General features: G+C 37.8%; 1 pseudogene; it reads right to left on the bottom strand.

Moving 5' to 3' along the window:
- Nucleotides 1-7,393: 7,393 nt before the first annotated feature.
- LOC109253279 (heterogeneous nuclear ribonucleoprotein A1-like 3) overlaps nucleotides 7,394-21,931 on the bottom strand; it is a 52,170-nt pseudogene continuing 37,632 nt past the window's right edge.

Genomic DNA, 21,931 nt, shown 5'->3' with positions numbered 1-21,931 from the left:
GGCTCTGTAGCTGAAATCAACAGTCAGATGCCACCCAGGTGCCCGCCTTTCATTTCTTTTAAGTTGATTGTAATGTCTGCTTTTATTTCTGATTCTAGTAATTTGAGTCTTTTCTATTTTAGTCACTTTAGCTAAAATTTTCTCAAATTTGTTGTCTCTCTTTTCAAACAAAAATAATTTAATCTGTATATTCTTATGTGTGTGTGTGTGTGTGTGTGTGTGTGTGTGTGTGTATGTGTGTGTTTTACATTTAACTTTTTAATCCAACTGGGATTCATTTCAGTATATGATATAGGGAAGGAATCTCACTTTTTATTGTAAAATAGTTAACCAATGATTCCAGTATCACTTGCTGAATAATTTATCTATCTCTAATGATTTGAAATACCGCCTAATCATACACTGAGTTTTTACATACACTGTGGATTATTTCTAGGCTTTCTCTTTTTTTGTGTAATCATATCTTTTGTGTAATCATATCCATCTTATTATGGATAGCACACTGCTTTTAATTCTTATTATTTTAGCATTTATAAAAACCTCTAGTAATTAGAAAAAAAACTTCCCTCTCACTATTTCTTAGACATTTTTGTTAGCTATTTCTGTCCATTTATATTCCAGCTAATCATTAGAATCACTTTGTCACATCACCTCTCTTCTCTCTACACCCCCTTCCCCAAATTTCCTTTGGGAGTTTATTTGATCTGAAATAAATTCATATACTACTCTGAGAAAGATTGACATTTTAAAATATTGAAGGTACATGTTGTAGGTGCTTTCCTTCCCTTTGACCTATTTTTAGTGTTGCTGACCAGTATATTCCTGAGCTTCTTCAAGTGGAACTATGGAACTATCCTTGGCCATTTCCTTATTTCTCAGGTCTTCTCTTTCTTCTTCCCTTTTGTCTCCATTAGGACTTTATTCTAAACAATCCCTTATTAACCTCTCTCTTTCCCCACACTGCTTCTCACAGTTAAAAAAAATTATCTTGGTCTATTTTTTTTCTTAGAAGCCATGGGGCCTGCCAGTTGCTTAATTCAACCAAATAGGCCTTTACTCTGAATTTAAAAATGTCTTCAACTGTCATCTAGAATCTCACTCCCCCCAAGCCCACATGTTTTTCCCAGCCTCTCCACTCACATTTGGATTCCTCTCCTACTACTTCTTGGTTTCTAACTTCTACTTCAGCAAAACATAAGTATTATATTTCTTTACTTTAGCAAAGCAAAATTCAGTGACATATATAATTCACCAAACACTCATCTACAGAAGATCATACAGACACACTGTTGTGCAGTATTTATTACTTAGTATCTTCCATAAAAATTCATATCCTCTTCTTCTTCTGACCCTTGCTCAAAATACACCTGAGAGAAGACGTATGTCCATTTTAATGCTACTCCAGTCATTCCTGAAGCTTTTTTGTGATGATATTATTTAGTTGTAATTGATTATACAGAGATGCCTTGTTTAAAAAAGTACAGTGTACAAACATTTATAAAAAAATAAGATTATGATTACTTGTATAAATTTGATTCACCATTGGATTCATTTAAATGTTAGCTTATATGTTTTGGAAGCTATAAAAATTTAAACTGGGAACTGTTGTTTCCAACAGTGTGAAATCTCTATGTACTTATAAATCAATAATTACAAGTAAATAAAATGGATTGCTTCAAACACATGGAAGAATATAAACCTTAGAATAATTTAAAACATACATGAAATTTATTATTTAATGCTTTGAAATTATATCTTCTTTACAAAGCTATTCTTGGGTGTTCATATTTTTCAAATACCTACTGTGGATATAGTTTTTAAAAATCTTTTTATAAGTTCAGTCCATGAGGGAAAATGGATTACAATCATTATGCCATTAGAGGACTCCCTCACCTAAATTCACCCACCCTGGACATTAACATAATGAATGCAGAAGACAATATGAACAGAGAGGGACATTTTTCACTCTTTGGGAATCAGAGACTTCTAGTAGAGGACACTTATATTGAGTCTTGAAGCAGGAATAGAAGTTAACTAGACAGCGGGGTGAGAGAGGCGAGCATTCCAAAAGTAGCAAGGGATATATATGCAGAAACCTGAGAGAATGTGACAAATGTGAAAAATTACTAATATTCAGTATTGCTGTAACAAAGGATGCCTATGGGATTATGGGGAGATATGACCAGAAAGTTGAGCTGAGACCAAGTCATGACAAGCTTTGGCCTTTATTCTTTAGGCATTGGGAAATTGCTTTCAATGTATATTGTGAAGGAAATATTCCTATCGGTATATTACAAAGTTCTTATCAGTATATTATGACGCTCCTATCAGTATATTATAAAGGAAAAAAACTAAAATACTGCTTCTTTTATAATGGTCAAGGCAACCTAAAAAAAAAAAACAACAAAGCACTAGCTTCTTATGAAAAGAGTATCAGCATATCAGGTTCACAACTAACTTCTTTCTGAGTTTCTTAGATTTTGTTTTTTTGTAAAGTACTTTTATCTTGTTTTCAAAGATCCAAAGTATAGAATTGTTTGCTTGTTTCTAGCAGCTATATTTTTGCCTTCACAGATTGTCCCTGTCTTTGAATGTGCCTTTTGAAATGGTGTTTTCCAATTTGATTCTCAGGAGTAAGGCCTCAAGTGTGAAAAACATGATTTTTTTTTTTTCTTAGAAGCAAACGAGCTTTCCTTCTTTCCTGATGTACACAGATGGTTTCAGGATGTATCAATGCTGAAAGCCATTTATAGTCAAAAGACTTTTTTGATCTTTGGCAAGCCCTAGAGGGAAGAGGAGATTAATGTCACATGTCATTCCCAGCATCAGACTGGAGGAAGGGTTAGTAACTACAATGAATGTTTGAGTCTTAAGTTTAAGAGAAGCTTGCACCTTCGGCAATATCTGTGCAGCATGGCAGTGATGACTGAGAAAACATGAAGGACTTCTAGGAGGGGCTGGGAGGCACACTGCTTGCCTTGGGATGCAGTGGGAAAGGAGGGGTGACTGTTCCCCAATTTTTAAAATCAATGAAACTTTAAAAAGTTACTTTGTATAATTGTAGTTATTTCCTGAGGGATTTTGTTGTTGTTGTTGTTATTGGTCGTTGTGGTGGTGCTTTGTTTTGGCTGCAAAATCAAAAAGACTAAAATAATGGAGTTATGAGGAAGGAGCTCCGGTCGCTGGGGAATGAAGGATAGAGAATTAAGCTCCCAGTCTTCGCCGCTGGGCTCTTAATAGAATATGAAAGTTGCACTACACATCAAACCCATTCATTTCCTCAGAAGGTCTGAGTAACTAACATTCTGACATCACACCATGATTTGGGAGTAGAGGTGACCAAGAATGGAACAGAAGGAAGAGGTAAACCTGAGGTTCAAAGGTGATTTTTGTGCTTCCAACAGGAATAGAATGGAGTAGGCACAGGTGATGAATAAATTAATGAATTAGCTAGTTCAGGAGAAGAAATGTACACTTCAAAAAGTAGGCTGTGCCTTTTGATTTTTTCCTTTTGATTGTTTTCTTTCAATTTTTACAGAAAGCCCTTTTCAAAATAGCAGTTTAATATGCCCTAAAGAAGATAAGGAAAAGAGCTTTTGTTTGAATTGAAATCTGGGCCAGAATTTAAAAAGGGGAATGGTGTATCCTTGAGGTCCTGGCAAGGTAATGGTAATGGCAGTGAAAAAGTTCTCAGGAGGTGGTGAAGTTTCAGAAGTGAGTAAAGATCACTTGTATGGTTACTGTTCCCATGAGAGATTCTCCCCGTGAGCTCTTCTCTGCTGAAAACTGGAAGGAATTTGCATTAACGTGGGAGGCTATTTTTTTGGAAAAGCCTTTTAGACCTTAAGTTACTTGCAAAAGACTGTTTTGACAAGGTTCATGAAAATGGTGTCAGGAAAAGGAAATTACTTGCTTTAATAACTCTGACATTATTGGTGTTCAGTGTTTTGCATTCCGTTTGGTGATTTGCATACAGATGGGGCCATGTGGACTCAGAACGGAGTTCCTTTGTGTTTCTTTCCATTTCTACCACTACAAGAAAAAGAGTCAGACATGCAGATCAACTTGTCCTAAAAGAGCCAGTGATTTTAATTAGTTTTAAGACAGAAGTTAACCTAAATACGGCATTAGGATTAGAATTGGAAGAATATTGTTCTGCTTAACTGTTTTTATCTTAGCCTAGCACCTACAAAACTTTCACATTTCCATTGGATTTTAGAGCTGGTGGGCTTAGAAATCACATAGTTCAGTCTCCTAGCTTTGGGTTAGCTTTTCCCACTGTTGTGCTTTCTCTCTTTAAAAAATGTAAAACACAATGGCTATCCATTAAGTTTAGGGAACATAAGTATCCTTAATGCATCCTTGCTGATTTAGATTTTGGTTTTTCTACAGATGTTATAGTCAATTCATGTGTTACCACCTGAATGTAGAAATTGTTGCACTGGACATCTCTGAACCTTGTAGACTTGAGGATCCTTGAATCTTTGAAGCCTTTTAGGAACACATCTTGACATTTGAGAGATACAACCTTTTTGAGACTCAAACTCCCATCTTTAAAATGAAGTATTACAAATCGTCCTTTTGTCTTATGAGAATTCAAGCTATTTGTTCAACATTCCACTTGTCTAGAATACTCTGCCTCTTTTCTTCACCTTTCTTTCCTTGAAAACTCTGCTCAAGTCTCAGTTCCTCCAAATGTAATGATCTCTTTAGCTTCCTTTACATTACTATTCAAATCTTTTGGCAAGTAATGTCATTACAAGGTATTTTTTTTTTTACACTGTGGTTATTTATTATTATGTGACTTTTAGCATTTTGATACCTTATATAAGCTCCAGATTGCTTTTAAAGGGTGAAAGCCATGACCTTTCCAACTTCACAATGTTTTTTAAGCTTATTTAATTATTTTGAGAGACACAGAGGCAGCACGAGTGGTGGAGGGGCAGAGAGAGAGGGAGAGAGAATCCCAAGCAGGCTCCATGCTGCTGGTGTAGAAACCAATGCAGGGCTCTGTCATATGAACCATAAGATTGTGACCTGAGCAGAAACCAAGAGTTGGATGCTTAACCGACTGAGCCACCCAGGCACCCCCAACTTTACATTTAATAGAATGCATCTTAGAGGGTTTAGTACATATTATATGTTTAGCAAGTAATTATAATTTTGATTTTATATTGCCATGCATTTTTTGTTCTTAACAAAAACACTTTTACAAAAGCTTAGCAAATGGAGGTGTACATTAAGACATTTATTTTTAAAGTGCAGCACTTTGGATCTCTTTTATTTCTTAGTGTGAAAGATACATCTATAATATTATATCTATAAATTTAATATCTACATTATTAATTTACCTTATGTTTTAAACTTAGCATTATAAAAATATAGTTATTATTTTTGGTGACAGTTTCTAAGCTCAAAATTTTGAAACATCTTGAATCTGTGTTCGAATATGTCATTTTGATACTAAAAATAAAATTCTGACAATAAAATGTCAAGTTCTATGAAAGCAGGAAATAAGCAAATGTATTTTTATTGAAGAGACTCTGGAAACCAAGTCACTTCAGAAGAGATCAAAATTAGAGAATACTTTGTTCTAAATATCTAAATATCCCAGCTGAGGTAATAAGTACTACAGTTAGGTCTTAAAATTGCCTAAAACATTATGAGGTGATGGGCCCTGAATTTTTATGAGATTTATCTCCAAATCTCTGATTCACATGTGTTTTATAAAGGTAAAGAACTTGCTATTTTTTGCTCATCAGATCCAATCAGCATAATGTCAACAATGTAAGGACCAGTGTATTCCTTTCTTATTGCTTCTATAACAAATTACCACAAAGTTGGTGTCTTACAACAATACAAATCTTTTATTTTATAGTCATAGTGGTCAGAAGTCCTAAAATTAGGTATTGGCATGGCTACATTCCTTCTGGAGACTTTAGGGGGAAATCCATTTCCTTGGGGTTTTTTTCAGCTTTTTTAGGACACCTGCATTTCTTAGCTTGAAAGCCCCTTCCTCTATCTTCAAAACCAACAGATAGCATCTTCAAATCTTTTTCTCTTTGTCTCTCTTTCTTTTCTTCTCTCTCAATCTCTCTCTTTCTGATTTCGGATGTCATCATTCATTCTATTTTCTTCTTTCTCTCTCTCTCTCTCTCTCTCTCTCTCTCTCTCTCTGTCCTGCCTTCCTCTTATACTGACCTTGTGATTACCAAACAGACTAAATTAAATAAGGATGTCCCCCTTCTCCATGCAGAGATCTGACTCTAGTTATGAGTCTAATGACAATAAGTTGTTGGGATAATGGATTTCCCCCTTGAGGGGATAAGCCCTAGAAACATGGGCATCCTGCCTGGACAGCTGTTCTGGTGAGGTTAATATAATGTTTTTAAGCAAGGGAAGGCTCCCCAGATCATAGCAGAGCAAGCTTCTTACACTGGCAAAAGAGGTTCAGAATTACTTGAGTTTTCAAAATTCTAAGTTTCATCTAAGTGAAAATAGATGCCCCTATTTGTCCACTGACCTCCAGCATCATAACTTTCAAGGGAGACATTAACTGGTTGTGAATCCTGTAAATCAAAAAATTAAATTTTGTATTTGTTTTTCAGCAATATTGGTCTTATGGATAAAAGACATAAGAGATTCTTTTAGGGCTGCCATAGAAACTTTTTACTTCTATGACAGACTTGAAATGAGAGTTTAAAGACCTAAGGGTCTTTTTTCTCTTTTTTTAAAAGCAAGTCAGTGACCTCAGAAGAATCCAGCTCATACTACTGTCTTCGTAATTATCTCCATTGACATATTGACCTAATGGTCAAGTGCAACAGCTGCTTGAGCCCCCACAGAACTCTATCACACTCATCTAGAGCTGATAATTTGCTTAAGTATTAATGTCACCATGTGTATCTTGGATTTTTCACCTCCCATTTCTCTTTGGCTAGGAATTCAATAGTACATTGAAGTCGAAAGACATGATCCAAATGGAATTCAACATGGGAACATATTAGAAAGGCAAATTCTCAGGTCCTGCCCCAGACATACTGAATCAGGATCTCCGGGAGAAGGGCCCAGGGATCTGTGACTTACAAGCCCTCCTGGTGATTTTGAGGAATGCTCAAGTTTGAGGAGCAGGAACCATCTCTAGGTTTGCTGAAAGAACAAAAGGAAGAGGTTGTAATTATTACAACTTAGAAGCTCAGAGCAGGAGACTTTGCAGAGCTGAAATTCAGACCTCTGAGGAGGTAGTACTGGAATCTGAGTTCCGAAGAGGTTCTCCATGGGCTTGGGACCCACACCTCTGAAGACAGGGCAATTCTCTGGATAGTGATTTCTCTGGGGGTGGGGGGAGAGAGTGGCGCTAACTCTGCAAGTGTTGGAAGAACTGCAAACTGCTTCACTGCCGCTGCAGGAAGGAACCGCCGTTTTCACTGCTGAGGTGAGGAAGCTGGGCTGGGAGGATAGGATGCTTATAGGAAACTGCAAGATGAGTCTCTTCCTCCTCCTTGAGACTTGCATCCTCTCTCCAGTGCCCTAGGTGGGAAGGGCCTAATGTGGATCCAATCTGCAATGCAGAAATAGGGTTTGCAGAGTCCTGGCCTGGCATCAGAAAACAAGAGTATAGAAGGGAGGGTTTGAAACAGAGAGACGATAACTTAGTGAGTAATATAATTAATTGTTGGAGCTTCCTGACTAATTTATTTTAAGAAAAAGTATAAGAAGTGTTTAGCCATTAATAGAAAATTAATTCTGAAAATACAAGTTCCCAATAATTTCTTTAGGCCAGTGGATTCACTTAATAAATAATTGCTCTTTTTTTTAAGTAATTTTTTTAATGTTTAATTTATTCTTGAGATAGAGACAGAGCATGAGCAGGGGAGGGGCAGAGAGAGAGAGGGAGACAGAATCGGAAGCAGGCTCCAGGCTCTGAGCACAGAGCTCGATGCGGGGCTCAAACTCGTGAACCATGAGATCATGACCTGAGCCAAAGTTGGGCAATTAACTGTCTGAGCCATCCAGGTGCCCCAATAATTGTTCTTTTAAAGGCTTATGTGTTAGCACCTATGCTGTGGCTTTGGCACCCTATAAGACAGAAAGGGCCCCTGCCCTCCGGAGAATAAATTTTACTGGGGAGGCATTTTAGCTAATGTGTATCATGATATTGCAACTCATACTCTTATCACCTATACTACTCATACCTGTGAATTGTGATTTAAAAAATATAAAGTTAAATGCAAAATAACTTGGAAGCAGAAGCTGATAAAATTCTTTTAACTGCTGTTTTGATTTCAACTGTGGATTATCAGCAAGATTTTATTGTTCTTATTGATTTTAATATGTGGCATAAATTTATACATATGTATAACTTAATAGTAAAATATTAAAAATACAGCAGATGGATGCTCTGTAGGGCACATCTCACTATATGACTTCTCTGGTAATTGCCTGGTCCACATACCACTTAAGTTCTTGTACAAATTCTTTAGTGAAGAACCAAAAATGGACTTGGATATAAAGAGCTCAGTTCTCACAGACTGTTCATAAGGAAGCTGGGGAATTAATAAAATAGTATTGTTTGTGTGGCCAGTTTCCCAAGGAGGAAGGCCAGGTTGGCTGAGCGGTTTCTGAGTGTAGGATTTTGGGGTTTCTGAGTTTTTAGACTTTGTTTATAAATAGCTTGCAAGCATTTGGCTTGGATTTACAGTACATGTTTATCTGAAGCCCCCAAAGACAGCTGTATATGAACACTTATCTATCATCTTGTAATCAAGGGGGAAATGAGCGACAGATTTCCTGATTTCTTTGCCAGAGGCAATGACTTTCTTCCAGCAGCATAAACGCAGATGCAGGGGACCATTCCATTGAAACCTCTTGCAGAGTTCATGGATATTTGCCCTTGAGATGACTAGTTCTGGTGCTCAGTTTGGGTTTAAAATAAGTTATTTTTAAAGTATCTATTTTGATACCATGGACTTTTTAAAGAGTAAAGCCATCATGAGTACTAAAAAATAGACTTTAACCTTCAGCTATAATAAGCTATAATATTATTATACCTTAAAATGATAAAGCACTGTGATATTCAAAGCATATTTTCATGCACTATGTTTTTGTTTGTAATTAAGAAGTCCTGTAACATAGAAAGGGCAGCCATTATCATCATCATTTACAGATTAAAAAAAACCCGAGTCCTCAACAGGTTAAATGATTGCCTAAGGACATAAACTGATAAATGGTGGATTTAAAATTGAGACACTGAGCTAACTTTTTAAATGTTTACTTATTTTTGACAGAGAGAGAGACAGAGCATGAGCAGGGGAGGGGCAGAGAGAGAAGGAGATACAGAATCCAAAGCAGACTCCAGGCTCTGAGCTCTCAGCACAGAGCCCGACGTGGGGCTCAAACTCATAGACCGCGAGATCATGACCTGAGCCGAAGTCGGACGCTCAACCGACTGAGCCACCCAGGTGTGCTGTAACTTTTTAAATACAAGTTCTAATTTATAAGCATTTTGCAATTTAATTCTAGTAAAAAAAAATAAGAAAATAACAAGTATGTTCTTGTCTTGAAATGGGAAGGAATCAAAGAAAGAGCCATGAACCAGAGACCTGGGCCCCATCCTAGTTTTGCCAACCACTGAGTGATTTTGGGCAAACTGCTATTCTTTCCGGGCCTAGTTTTGTCACCTATACAAAGAAAGTGTTGAACTAAATTATCTGTAGTGTCTCTTTCAGACATACCATTGTATGAAATAATTCGTGTTCAACTGTCTAAGTTCTAGATTTTTCTAGGCGATTCATTTCTCTTTACCATCCCCTCTCTATGCATTCCTGCTACCCACATACACATCTGACTAACTGAAGATCTAATTTCATACATGTGAACTGTGCAGACCTCTAAAATTCCAATGATGAAACATATGTCCTCCGTGAGATTGCCACCATGTTCGTGCCTTATCTAACATTGCCTGAAATTCCCAAAATAGAACCTCTTTTTAGATCGTGAGAAAGTTGGCAGATACTGTATATTAATTTGCTAGGGATGCTCTAACAAAATACCACAGACTAGGTGGCTTAACTAACGGAAATTTACTTTTTCACAGTTTTGGAGGCCAGGAGCCAAGTAGAAGATGTCAGCAGGTTTAGTTTATTTTGATGCCTCTCTCCTTGCTTTGCAAATGGCTGCTTTCTTACTGTGTCCTCATATGTTACCTTCTGGGTCTGTATGTTATCTGTTTTTTTTTTGTTTTGTTTTGTTTTTGTTTTTTGTTTTTTGTTTTTTCTTTTTTGTTTTTTACATTTCTTTTTCTAATGGCATTAATCATATTGGGTTATGTCTCACCCTCATTGCCTCACTTAAACTTAAGTACCTCTTTAAACACACTATGTCTAAATGCAGTCACATTCTGAGTTATCAGGGGTAAGTTCTTTAACATGTGAATTTGGGAAGAGACATAATTCAGCCCATAATGTACTGACTCTAGAAAGATTCACTTACAGCATTCTGTAGGAATAAGGGAATAAAGACCACCAAAGTGGAGATGGATATAACTGGAGGAACAGGTATGAAGTCTGGAAGGGAGAGTTGCCAATGAAGTGGATTAGGGCATCCAGAAGACACCCTTTGCTGAGCATAGGCTGTGCTCACTGCTGTCCTTATAGAGGTAATGACTTGGATGAAAAGAAATGAACTTAACTTATGATGTCTCTTAATATTATTACTCCTTTGTATCAGTGCTTTAGAGGCCTTGTCAGAAAAATGAAACAGCATTCTGTGTTTTCAGGCTCAGAATTTGCTGTTTTCTCTCATCCAGAAGACATATACCTTAACTGTGTTTTAGTTAGACTACAAGCAACTTTTTAGCTAAAGAATTTCTCTCTGGCAATAGAGACAGTCTACTAAACACTACAATATAATACTTGGCTACTTTTTACAATTATTGGGTTATTGCTGTATATTTGTATTTATGTATATATATATATATATATATATATATTTTTTTTTTTTTTTTTTTTTTGAGAGAGAGGGAGAGAGAGAACAAGTTGGGGAGAGGCAGAGAGAGAGCGAGAGTGAGAATCCCAAGCAGGTTCTGTGCTGTCAGTGTGGAGCCCTATGTGGGGCTCGAAGTCACAACTGTAAGATCACGTTCTGAACTGAAATCAAGAGTTGGACGCTTAACTGACTGAACTATCCAAGCACCCCACTGTATATTTTTCCATGTTCAGGCTGAGTAACAGATAATTCAATTGCCTCAGGTAGGTTTGTGCAAGTTTTCGGTTTTTCATCCCAAACACCAACGTGACATACATGTCATGACTCATAATGCCTAGATTGCACCGTCCAGTGTTAGCCACTAGCTATTTAAATTTGAAGTTGAATTAATTAAAATTAAATAAAATATAAATTTAGTTCCTCAATTGCACCAGCCATATTTCAGGTGCTCAGCAATCATGTGTGGCTACCATATTTGACAACGCAGATGTAGAACATTTCCCTTATCACAGAAAGCCTATTGGATGACACTGATCTAGATTATTTTTCATATAGATACCAATCGATAAAATACATTCTCACTTAATGGAATCAAACTTGCACTGTAAAAGATTTTATTTCTGTATCACTTAGCAATGTATTCGGCTGTAAATAAAAAAAACCCTCAACCACAGTGGCTTAAACAAAGGAGGGTTTATTATTCTTATTGTAGATTCAGCTCTTCAATAGTGTCAGGGCTCATATCTCCTTGATTTTCTTAGTGTTTCTTTCATGGTTGAAAGGTGGCTACTTTGGCTCCAATCATTATATCCATATTTAAGAAAAGAATAAGGTGAGAGGAAATGTGTGTCATCCGTATTAGGAAGGAAAAAGCTTTCCCAGAAATCCCTTAGCCAACTCTGGCATGTATCTAAGCCACAAGGATTTTCTATGCCCACTTACTTGATTATGGTTAGGAATAATGGACTGGAAACAATGGTTATGACAACCAAGCAACAAGCATTGTCTTCCACAGCTTTCTAATAGGGTTTGTGAAAGATAGTTCCCTATATCACAGGGATATTAGCAAGAAGCAAGAGATTATATCCTATCATTCCCCTAAAGAGGACAAGTGTTGAAGGTCTGGATTTTCTGCCTATTCAACCAGCCATATTCCTAACATTTACAGAATAGGAAGGTGTTCTATATATGCTGAGTTATGTATGGTGGCTGTGATGATGGTGAGCACATAGAACAATTGAGAAAGTATGTCTGTTATTGAAAGCAGTGTGATGAAGTGGAAAGTGGATAGATTTTCTTTCACCTGTCAGTGTAATTAGTAAATTGAGAAGGTCACTTATCCTAAATTTGATAATCTGTAGGATGTAGATTGTTGTGGAATCAAAAGGGCCAACATGTGCGAAAAGTGTCTGGTGTGGAAGAGCCACTTCACAAACATTACTTCCGTATCCTACTTCTTTTCATACAGTGTGCAGAGTGGTCTCCAACTGAGCTCTCAGAAATTATCACATAATATGTCACAAAATTTCCAAATACGGATTGAAGTATTAACATGAAGTCCTAGCCCGATCACATGTACTCAGAAAAACTATCTTAAGTCCTTTGTTTAAATCTGGCGACACCAGACTTACTACAATGTGTCCTTTTATTTCCCTGAAGTTAAAAATTAGAAGGAAGGATTAAAGATTTTTTTTCCCCTTAAATTTCTTTTACTTAGTTAACTTGCAGATCTGGACATAATTTACAATAAAGTTGACCTCTGCTTAGTAAGCTTCAGAAAATAAATTGCCTCAGAGAGGAAGCACACATGAAAGAGGAGGTGATCAGAGGAACAAATGTGGGGGACGATGACAGGCAGGTTTTCTGTGTTCTGAGCAACTTTAGGACAGAAGGATGGTTGTCAAAAGAAACCAGTTGGGCCCCCCAAAAAAGCCATTCTGGAGAAAGAGGAAGAGGCTCATGAAGATTTATAAAAGAATAAAGTCTTATCTAATATTAACAGCGAGAGCCTTGAAGCCATACAACCATCCTCAGGGTGAGCAAGGCAGAGAGAAAAGTAGGAGGTTAGAGCAATCATTTTGAATTGCTACTGGTTTTTTTCCTTAGATATAGTGGCCTCCTGGGGCTGCAATCAACTTAATTATACCTACATCAAAAGGAGTAGCACAAAGGGATCAGGTCTATCTGAGGAAAATCTACAGTAATAGTTGCTCTGATGGAGAGGAATCTGAGAATCCTAAATTTCCCCTGAGGAATTAAATGGGTCACAAATTCTACTGGCTTTTGCATGTAGTAGCCAGGATTTTGAAGATGGAAAAAGGAGCTTTCTTCTTTGTTGTTGTTATTCAAGTTGAAGTCTTTTCAAAGCTTGTCTTAGGTACCTTAATTCTGAGATGAGACCCTTTACCTGGAGCCTTTAGAACATGTAAACAGCAAGAAGGAATTCACAGAAGGGTAGTTAGAATGACTGAACAAAATGAAGTTAACAGGGGCGATCAGTAAGTTTGGCTAGACAATGAGGAAGAGAATGGTAAGCATTTGGTTCTGTACTTGGAAAGCAGTAAATAGCAAGGGCCAAAAGGAATTATTTGCTGTTACTTGGGGCATAATGAAGCATAATGAGGTAAAATGAAAGAAAGGAGAATTTAGTGAGTATTTGAAATGCCTACTGCCAGGAGCAACTACAGGTTAGCCTTCTTAGAACAGGCCTGATTTAACACAACAGGCTTTCTCTGGGATTGAATGTCGTCCATTTCACTGTAGAATCCTTCCAGAGAGGCACTGTGAACATCTTTAATGACGATTTAAAACTACCTTAGGCTGTCACTAGAAATAATGTTGCAAAAAGCAATTCTCTATTCTGTTGTTTTCATTGTCAACCATTTAAAACTGCATGCTTTTTCCCCTTCTTTAACAAACACTCTCATGGTTTGGGTACCCACAAAACTCGAGCTTCAAATAAGGATTTAGTGCACATAATTTATTTGGGAAGTGGTTTCAGGAAGTAGGAGTAAAAGAGGGAGGAGTGAGATGGGAGAAGGAAAAGCCAAAAAAAAGGCTGCATTCTAAATTCTCTATTTGTAGGCAATGAGGGTTCAACTCAGAATACCATCCAGAATTCTCCCTTAGGCCTGGTGGGAGCGTTTATCTAGTGGCTTCCATTGTCGTTGGTTGAGGGTAACCTTCAGAGATAATAACTTCCCAGCACTTCCAGACACTGGCTTCCCACAGATTTGGTAAAAGGTCCTAAAGCAGAAAAGGAAAGGTTTCATGAAGTGTGAAGCTGTAAGATATATGGAACAGAGGTGGCCCAAGCAGATGAACTCAAGCCTCAAGCAAGGTCTGCTACAAACCCAATTTACCTCCCGAAGCACCTAACTCATCAGATTCAGACTTGCTTGGATGGAGGACAAAGCACTTTATATGGCAACTTTGACTCTGCAATGTCAGAGATGATGCCCTTCCTTCAAAGCCTAGCTTTTTCCATACTTGCAGCCTCTGCATCCTCTTTCTTATTGTGCCCTCTCGGGACTTCATTAACTGCCAGACTGTTTTCCCAGTTTTACACAGAAATTATAATTCTCTGTGTTGCCATTAGCTTTTACAAACTTGACTCATTCAATGCATTGCCAAACAAACAGCTACTCCATCATCTTTTGTGCAACTCTGTACCTAGGAAAGTGGTTTGCATTCAGTATATATTCAATAACTGTGGGTTGATTAGTTTGTTTTTCATTTATATCCATTTTCCAAAAATTGGAAGTGCAATGTGTGCACATGATAAAAATTCAAGCAGTGCAAATGTTTATACAGTGAAAAGTCATTCTTCCTTTTACCTTGGGCTTCCAATTCCCCTTCTCTGATATAGTCATTGTTTTTTTATTATTAAAAAAATTTAAATTTATTTTTAGAGAGAAAGAGTGAGAGAGAGAGAGAGACAGACAGACAGACATAGTGCGAGCAGGGGAGGGGAAGAGAGAGAGGAAGACACAGAATCTGAAGCAGGCTTCAAGCTCTGGGCTGTCAGCATAGAGCCAGATGTGGGGCTCGAACTCACAAACCATGAGATCATGACCTGAGCCAAATTTGGACACTTTACTGACTGAGCCACCCAGGTACCCCCCTATAGTCATTGTTAATAATTCTTTATTTATTATTCCAGAAATTGTCTGTGGATGTACAATTATATACCCATTAAAATACAAATGAGATCATGTTGTATACATGATCTGTACCTTAGTTTTCACTGGACAAATATGTCAAAGATTGTTCGATAACAACACATATAGACCTACATCATTCATTTTAATTGCTGTCTGGTATTCCATGGTACAGATGTGTTATTCATCAATCTGATTTTTCTGTTTTCCTAAATATTTCCAGTACCATAATAATCATAACATGGTAGTTAATTTCTCCCTTTTATCAGCCAGGATAGACTCAGATATGCTGTGACATGTTAGTTTTTATTGTGGTAACAAATTACCACAAGTTTAGCAGCACAAAACAATACAAATTTATTATCTCTCAGTTCCTGTGGGTCAGAATTCTGGGTATGGGTTTGTTTGGTTCTCTCTTCAGACTCTCACCAACCTGAAAATCAAGATGGCAGCTATAATCTCATCTGAGGCTTGAGGTTCTCTTCCAAGCTCACTGGTTGTTAGAGATCATTTCCTTGTAGCTGCATGACTACAAGTCATTTTCTTGCTAATCGTCATTTGGGGACTGCTCTCAACTCCTAAATCTGTTCTTGTCCATAGACAATTAATGACATTTCAAGCCAGTTGAAATGTCTGGTACTTTTTATCTCTTTTAAGGGACCTAATCACTTGATTAGGTCAAGCTCACCTAGGATAAGCTCCCTTTTGATTATCTCAAAGTCAACTGATTAAAGATCATAATCATATCTGCAAACTTTCTTCTGGCCATATCATAGGGGTGATATTTCACCATATTCACAAATCTTGCCCGTACTCAAGGGGAGGGGATCAGGGGGCCATTTTAAAAGTTTCTTACCACTTGTAGTAACAAGCACCTCCAAAGTATCAGTAGTTTACAACAATGAAGGCTTATTTTGCACTCAAGCTCTATGGCCAGCATGGGATTTCAAAGGGGCTTTGCTCATAGTTTTCATTCAGGGACCTATACAGATGGGACACTTGCCTTTTGAACATTGCTGATGGCCATGCCAGTGGGAAAAGAGAGATCTGGATGGTCTTGCTTTGACAATGCTTTACTCTCAATTTATTGGCCAGAATTACATGACCCCATTACCATATGAGGACCAGGAAGTACAATACTGCCAAATGCCTAAGAAACTGAAATATCTGGCTAACCACTTTCACCTATTTATATATCTAGGTTGTCACAAGTAGGCTAATGCGGTACTCATTTATCTTCTTCAGGAAGATCCTCTGAAATCCTTTCAAATGTGGATCAAATGTGATCCTCTCAAATTCACATGTGATAGCACTGGAGCTCCATTTTGAGACCTCTTGTGATTATGTAGTAGTAGATTTCAAAGAGTAGTTATAAGGGAGGTAAAATATTTTGATTCTCTATTCAAAGAATAATCTATTTTTGTGTGTGAAAGTTTCATGTTTGAGAAAGTTGTCAGTTGAAGGCTGTTTGGCAGTTTAGTGTCTTTTAGCTATAGGGTTTACTATGAGAATTTCTATTGTGCAGTAATTGGCCTTGACAGCATCCAAACCATCAGGAAGTGCAATAGGTAATCCAGAGAGCAAAATAAGGTAGCATGTAAGAGACAGGATGAGCTGGCAGCAAAAATCTGTCAATAATAAAAGAGGCTGGCTAGGGATTATCTTCTTTGAATTACTTCACACATCTTTGCTACCTTCCTTTCCAGAATCAGAATCTTAGAAAGACCCCTGAAGTCCAACATTCTGTATACTCTGCAATATCCTGTTCAAGTGGACATCCAGACTAATGTGAACATATACAAAAATGGGACCTCACTACCCACTGAGGCAATGCGTTCATTTTGTATAAGTAAAGATTTCAATTATACGCAGTGTAGAAAGAATTGTATGAGTCAGCTCTGAGTATTCAGCAATGATGAACAAACAAAACAAATATTTTTCTGTTCTTATTTCTGCTATCTCCCATCCACATTTTCTTTGCCGTACTATTTTAAAGCGAATCCTATTCATCAACTTATTAAGCTCATATATATTCTAGCAAGTGTGTCCAATACATAAAGACTACTTTTACCCACTACTTGTCAACCATTTAATTTTTAGACAACTCTACTTATGAGAAACTTCTTTCTTGAGTACTATGCTGAAAACTGGCTTTATGTAAATTTGGCTCATTGACCCTAGTTTGTCTTTTTGGAACATTGCAGAATAACTTCTCTTTCATAAGACTATCTTATAATCAGCAAATATTTAAATTCTTTTCTGTGGATAATGCTATCTGTCTTTCTTCCCTGTCCATCTCAAAACTTTTTGTCATCAAACATAATATATTTTATTTAACCATCAGGCTTTTGATAAGATTTCTTACTATTTTAGTTATGCTTCTCTGAACACATCCCAGATGGCCAAGGATCTTTCTTAAATTGAGATATCAGAGTATAACTCGGTCCTCTAGAGATGATCTGACCACTGAAAAGTACAGTGCTATTTCCCTTGGTCTGAAAACACATCAAGCGTAAATTTCTTTATAGGAAAATGGTTGATTTATATTTAGCTTTTAGTCAACTGAGACAACTCAGTATTTTTTTTACATAAATTATTACAAAAGGACTTATTTTTATATGCATGCTATTGATTTTGCTAAATCTAAATGCAGGCTTAACATTTTCATCCTATTTGAATTCTGTCTTATTAGTTTTCACTTGTCTCAATTCTGTCATTCAAAAAATTAGCCAGTTCGCTTGGTCTTATGCTATGTGCAGATTTAACAAGACTGACTTCTGGATCTATGCATAATTGGTTAGAGAGGCAGGGAAGCTGAGTGGAAATAAGCCTGGGCTCTGGAGTCAGGCAGTCTGGGAAAAATCCTGGCTCTACACACTAGCTGTGTATCTTGAAAGGGTGCCCTTACCTTTCTCACCCTTAATTCCTCATCTTTACAATGGAGGATGTAATAGTACCTACCTCATAGGGTTTGTGTAAGGAGTAAATCAGTTAATATGCAAAATGCCTAAAGTCCCTAGCCCTAGCCCAGAGTAAGGATTCAATATATGTTACATATTATTATTAATTAAACATGTTAGTAGAGTTGGGTCAGTGGCAGAACTTAGAGGTCATGGATCAACACCATTTGGGAAGAGTCATTCAACTATGCAAGAATCTACCTAGATGCTTTATTATCCAAATGTTTCTATCTTTTTTTTTAAAGTTACTATATAAGACTTTTAAAAAATACTTTGTTGGGGTGCCTGGGTGGCTCAGTTGATTAAGCTTCCGACTCTTGATGTTAGCTCAGGTCATGATCTCATGGTTCGTGAGAATGAGCCCTGCATCAGGCTGTGCTGTTTGGGATTCTCTCTCTCTCCTCTCTGTCTACCCACCCGCCCCCCCCCCGCCGCCTTTCTCTGTCTCAAATAAGTAAAAATTTTAAAAAATGCCTTGTTGATATTAAGATGCACTATTTTTATGCCTTTTGATCAATTTTTACATTAGTTGGTTAATTATTGCTTAATCAGTATAATAGCCATAACAAAAAAACTCAAAAGTCATTTTGTTACCTTTTTTTTGAAAATCAGATTGTAATCCCAGTATTGGGCCTGAAATAAAAACTACCCTAGGCCTCAGCAGCAGCAGAGTGAGGCGTGTGATTGGGAAGAGGATAGTTGCTTTGGGAGTTTATGTAGCAATATCCTGAAATCAACTGATAGAAATTAATTGGTCAAACATTAGCTTAGATGGGATCATAAGCCAAAATTGGTGAGTTTCCTTAAAAAGCAATGATCATCCAAACTAAGAAAGTAATATCCTAAGACAGATAGATGGCTTGAAAAGAGCAGCATAGGACATGAAGAAGAAAAATCTGTAGAACATGTTTAATGAATAGAAGAATCCAAACTAAACCACAAAAGTCAGATTACTAAAGATTGTCACTACTTCCTTTTGGAGTGACAGGGCTCAGAGCAAGTCTCCCCAGAACGCGCCACTTTGGCATGCAGGCTATTTTGAGCTGAAGACAATGAAAGCCCACAAGGCTCAGAAAGGGTTTTTAGCTTCCTCTTAACTGTCTAAAGGAATTTAGGTAGATGCCCTGGTTCAGGAAGAGAGCTCTCACCAAAGATAACTATAAAGGATATGGGCTAGGAGTGATAAACTTGGGGGAACTCAGCAAGGCCTGTTTGTTCAAAGTCCTCTTTGTGTCCTTTTTTTCTGCATGGCACCGCAAACATTTGCTTTTCCCATCTTCCTATAGACTGAAGTCCCAGACCCTTATCCTCTCCTTCTTAACTCATAATGGCATATAAGTCTCAATCGTCTGACTACCAACAGGCCTTATATTCTTATGGGGCCCTGTACATACATAATTAAATTTATCTTCTCCTGTTAATCTGTCTCACATCAACTTAATTATTAGGCCAGCCAGAAAACCCAAGAAGGTTAGAGGAAAAATTTTCCTCTCCTCCAGTCGGCCTAGTCAGCAGGATCAACCTTACTGGCTGCTGTAGCTGAGAGATCTGGGGACCTCTAGCAAAAAGCTGGCAGAAGGTAAAAATTCTCACCATAACGGTCTCCTGGATCTCTGCCTGCAGGGTCCAGTGGAAGCAAGAGTGTTGAGAGTCACTTTTTTTCTTTTCTAAATTTAAATTAGCAGGAAAAATTATTTGTGGAACTGGTTCCTTGGGTGTAGTGACTTCAGTAAAGATTTGTTATGAGTACTCTTGATTTTTATTGATCCTTTTCTCTGCAGGGATGGTCACTGTTTTTCTTTCTCTTTATTTGTTGCGTTGTCATAGGGAGGGAAATCATATGCAAAACTCAGGCATCCGTACTACAAGCTTGCTATTTGAGCTGGCCTCACATAAGTTCATGGTTCTCATCAGACCAGTATCTATTTAAACAAACTTTGCTGTGGATTAATGTGCCCATGAAGTAAAGGCTATTGCTAAGGGACATCTTGAAGCCAAAGTGGCAAAATTGATGAGCACACAGGTTAAGCACTTAAGTGCTTGTTTCCTAACCCAAAGACTCCTGTGTTAGGGTAAGTTGGTCAGAAATTGGGTTAGACTGACACTAGGTCATCTGCCAACCTTAAGAAAATTTTTGTGCAGTGAGGTATATTATTAATATAGCACACAATTCCCAACCCCGAAGCACATTCTTCTTGAGTATTAGTTTGGCTCTGAGAGACCCAAGGCTTAGATAAAGCTGTTAAGGTGCATATAAGAAAAACTACATGAGGTTTTCCTGTTTCTTGTTACATGTCCTGAGAGCTTGGCTTTGTGACCAGGGAGAACATTCTTTTTGGTCTCCACCAGCTGGAAGGTGCATGTACCAGCATGTGTCCTGATGGCCGGTTGAAGAGACTGGGGTTCTGAAATGTGAAGTCACAAGCTGCAATCTCTTTGTCCAACTGTGCCAGCTCTCAGGGGAGTTTGTCATAAGGGATCCCAGTCCACGAGGGGCTTTGTTGTCTTAACCTTCATTGCTTTATTAGTACTGGAAGAAATCCCATTCCAACAGACCTTGCCTGCTGGTACAGAATAGTAAGTTTGAAACTGGAGGTGTCTCGTGTTCTCATGGCAAACCAGAGGTACTGTTTTTACTACCCCATTCTTACCACCTGTAGCAATGGAGGACTTTTACTCTCTTGGACTATCTTTGGGAGTGAACTTTTTGGATCATGGGAGCAGCATCCTCTGCACCCATTCCAGGGATGCCTCTTGCATCCTTAGTAAAGATTTATTATAAGCCTGGAAAGTTACCTCTGGGTCTTTCAATGAAAAGGCTTATTAAATGGAGTTGCTATTGGAATAAATATACCATTGAAGATCTTACTTGTCAATAGCCAAAGGATTGAGCTTTTGAATTGGAAAAACTTCCATATTTGAAAAAATGTTTAAAGAGCTCTCATCCTAAATACCTATCCTATTGGTACCTATGGGAAGATCGAATTGAAGAAAAGATACTAGAAACATAATGGCTAGCCTTAGGGATGCTCTCAGTAAGATGAAAGAACAGAAGAAATTAGACTCAGAACAAAAAACTAAAGCCACATCTAACATAAATTCCTTTCTCCTCCCTGTTATATGCCCATTATTCCCAACTGTCTGTCCTTGACCTTGCAGAAGATCTTTTGGATCTCTGGGCCCCTGGACTAAAACCCCCTCTCAAAACCCAGCTCCATCTTCTCAGCCAATTTCCTTAGATTCTAGAACTCTTCCAATTTCCCCAGAAAATCCCTTAAACACCCAGATGCCTGTTTTGACTTCCCTTTTTGTAAACAAGATTCACTGACGGTGCTCAGACATGATCTCCAGGCTTGAGGTATACAGGTTACTCATGTACCTACTACAAGCCAGGAAGTGAATTCAGCAAAAGTACCCAAGGCAGGCAGTAGGGCTTGCATTGCTGTCTCTTACAATTCCTTTTACTTTCCAGGGCTCCGCAATCAGCCTTTACCAGCTTCAGGCATTCCTATGAAATGTCCTTTGTGGGTATATCCTGGACCTCCACCACAAAGAATTCACATCCCCTGGACAGCAGCAGATCTTTTAAATTATAAAACCCTTTACCTCTACTTTCAGAAGATCCTACCAAATTTAGAGAAGGGTTAGAAAGATTAGTGGCCATTCACAACTGCACTCATAGGGATCTAGACTGGCTGCTACAAGGTATTCTTCCTGTCCGTGGTTATACTGTGGTTATCAGACAAGTCAGATGGCCCCATGGGGAAAAAACGCCTTCACAGAGAAAACAGATGGCTATAATTTCTCCCGGGTCCTCCAACAAAT

Source organism: Panthera pardus, unplaced genomic scaffold (genome assembly GCF_024362965.1).
Source record: "Panthera pardus isolate Hobbes unplaced genomic scaffold, ASM2436296v1 HiC_scaffold_24, whole genome shotgun sequence".
NCBI classification, from domain to species: Eukaryota; Metazoa; Chordata; class Mammalia; order Carnivora; family Felidae; genus Panthera; species Panthera pardus.
Note: the sequence above shows the minus strand (reverse complement) of the source record. Positions and strands in the feature narration are given on the sequence as shown.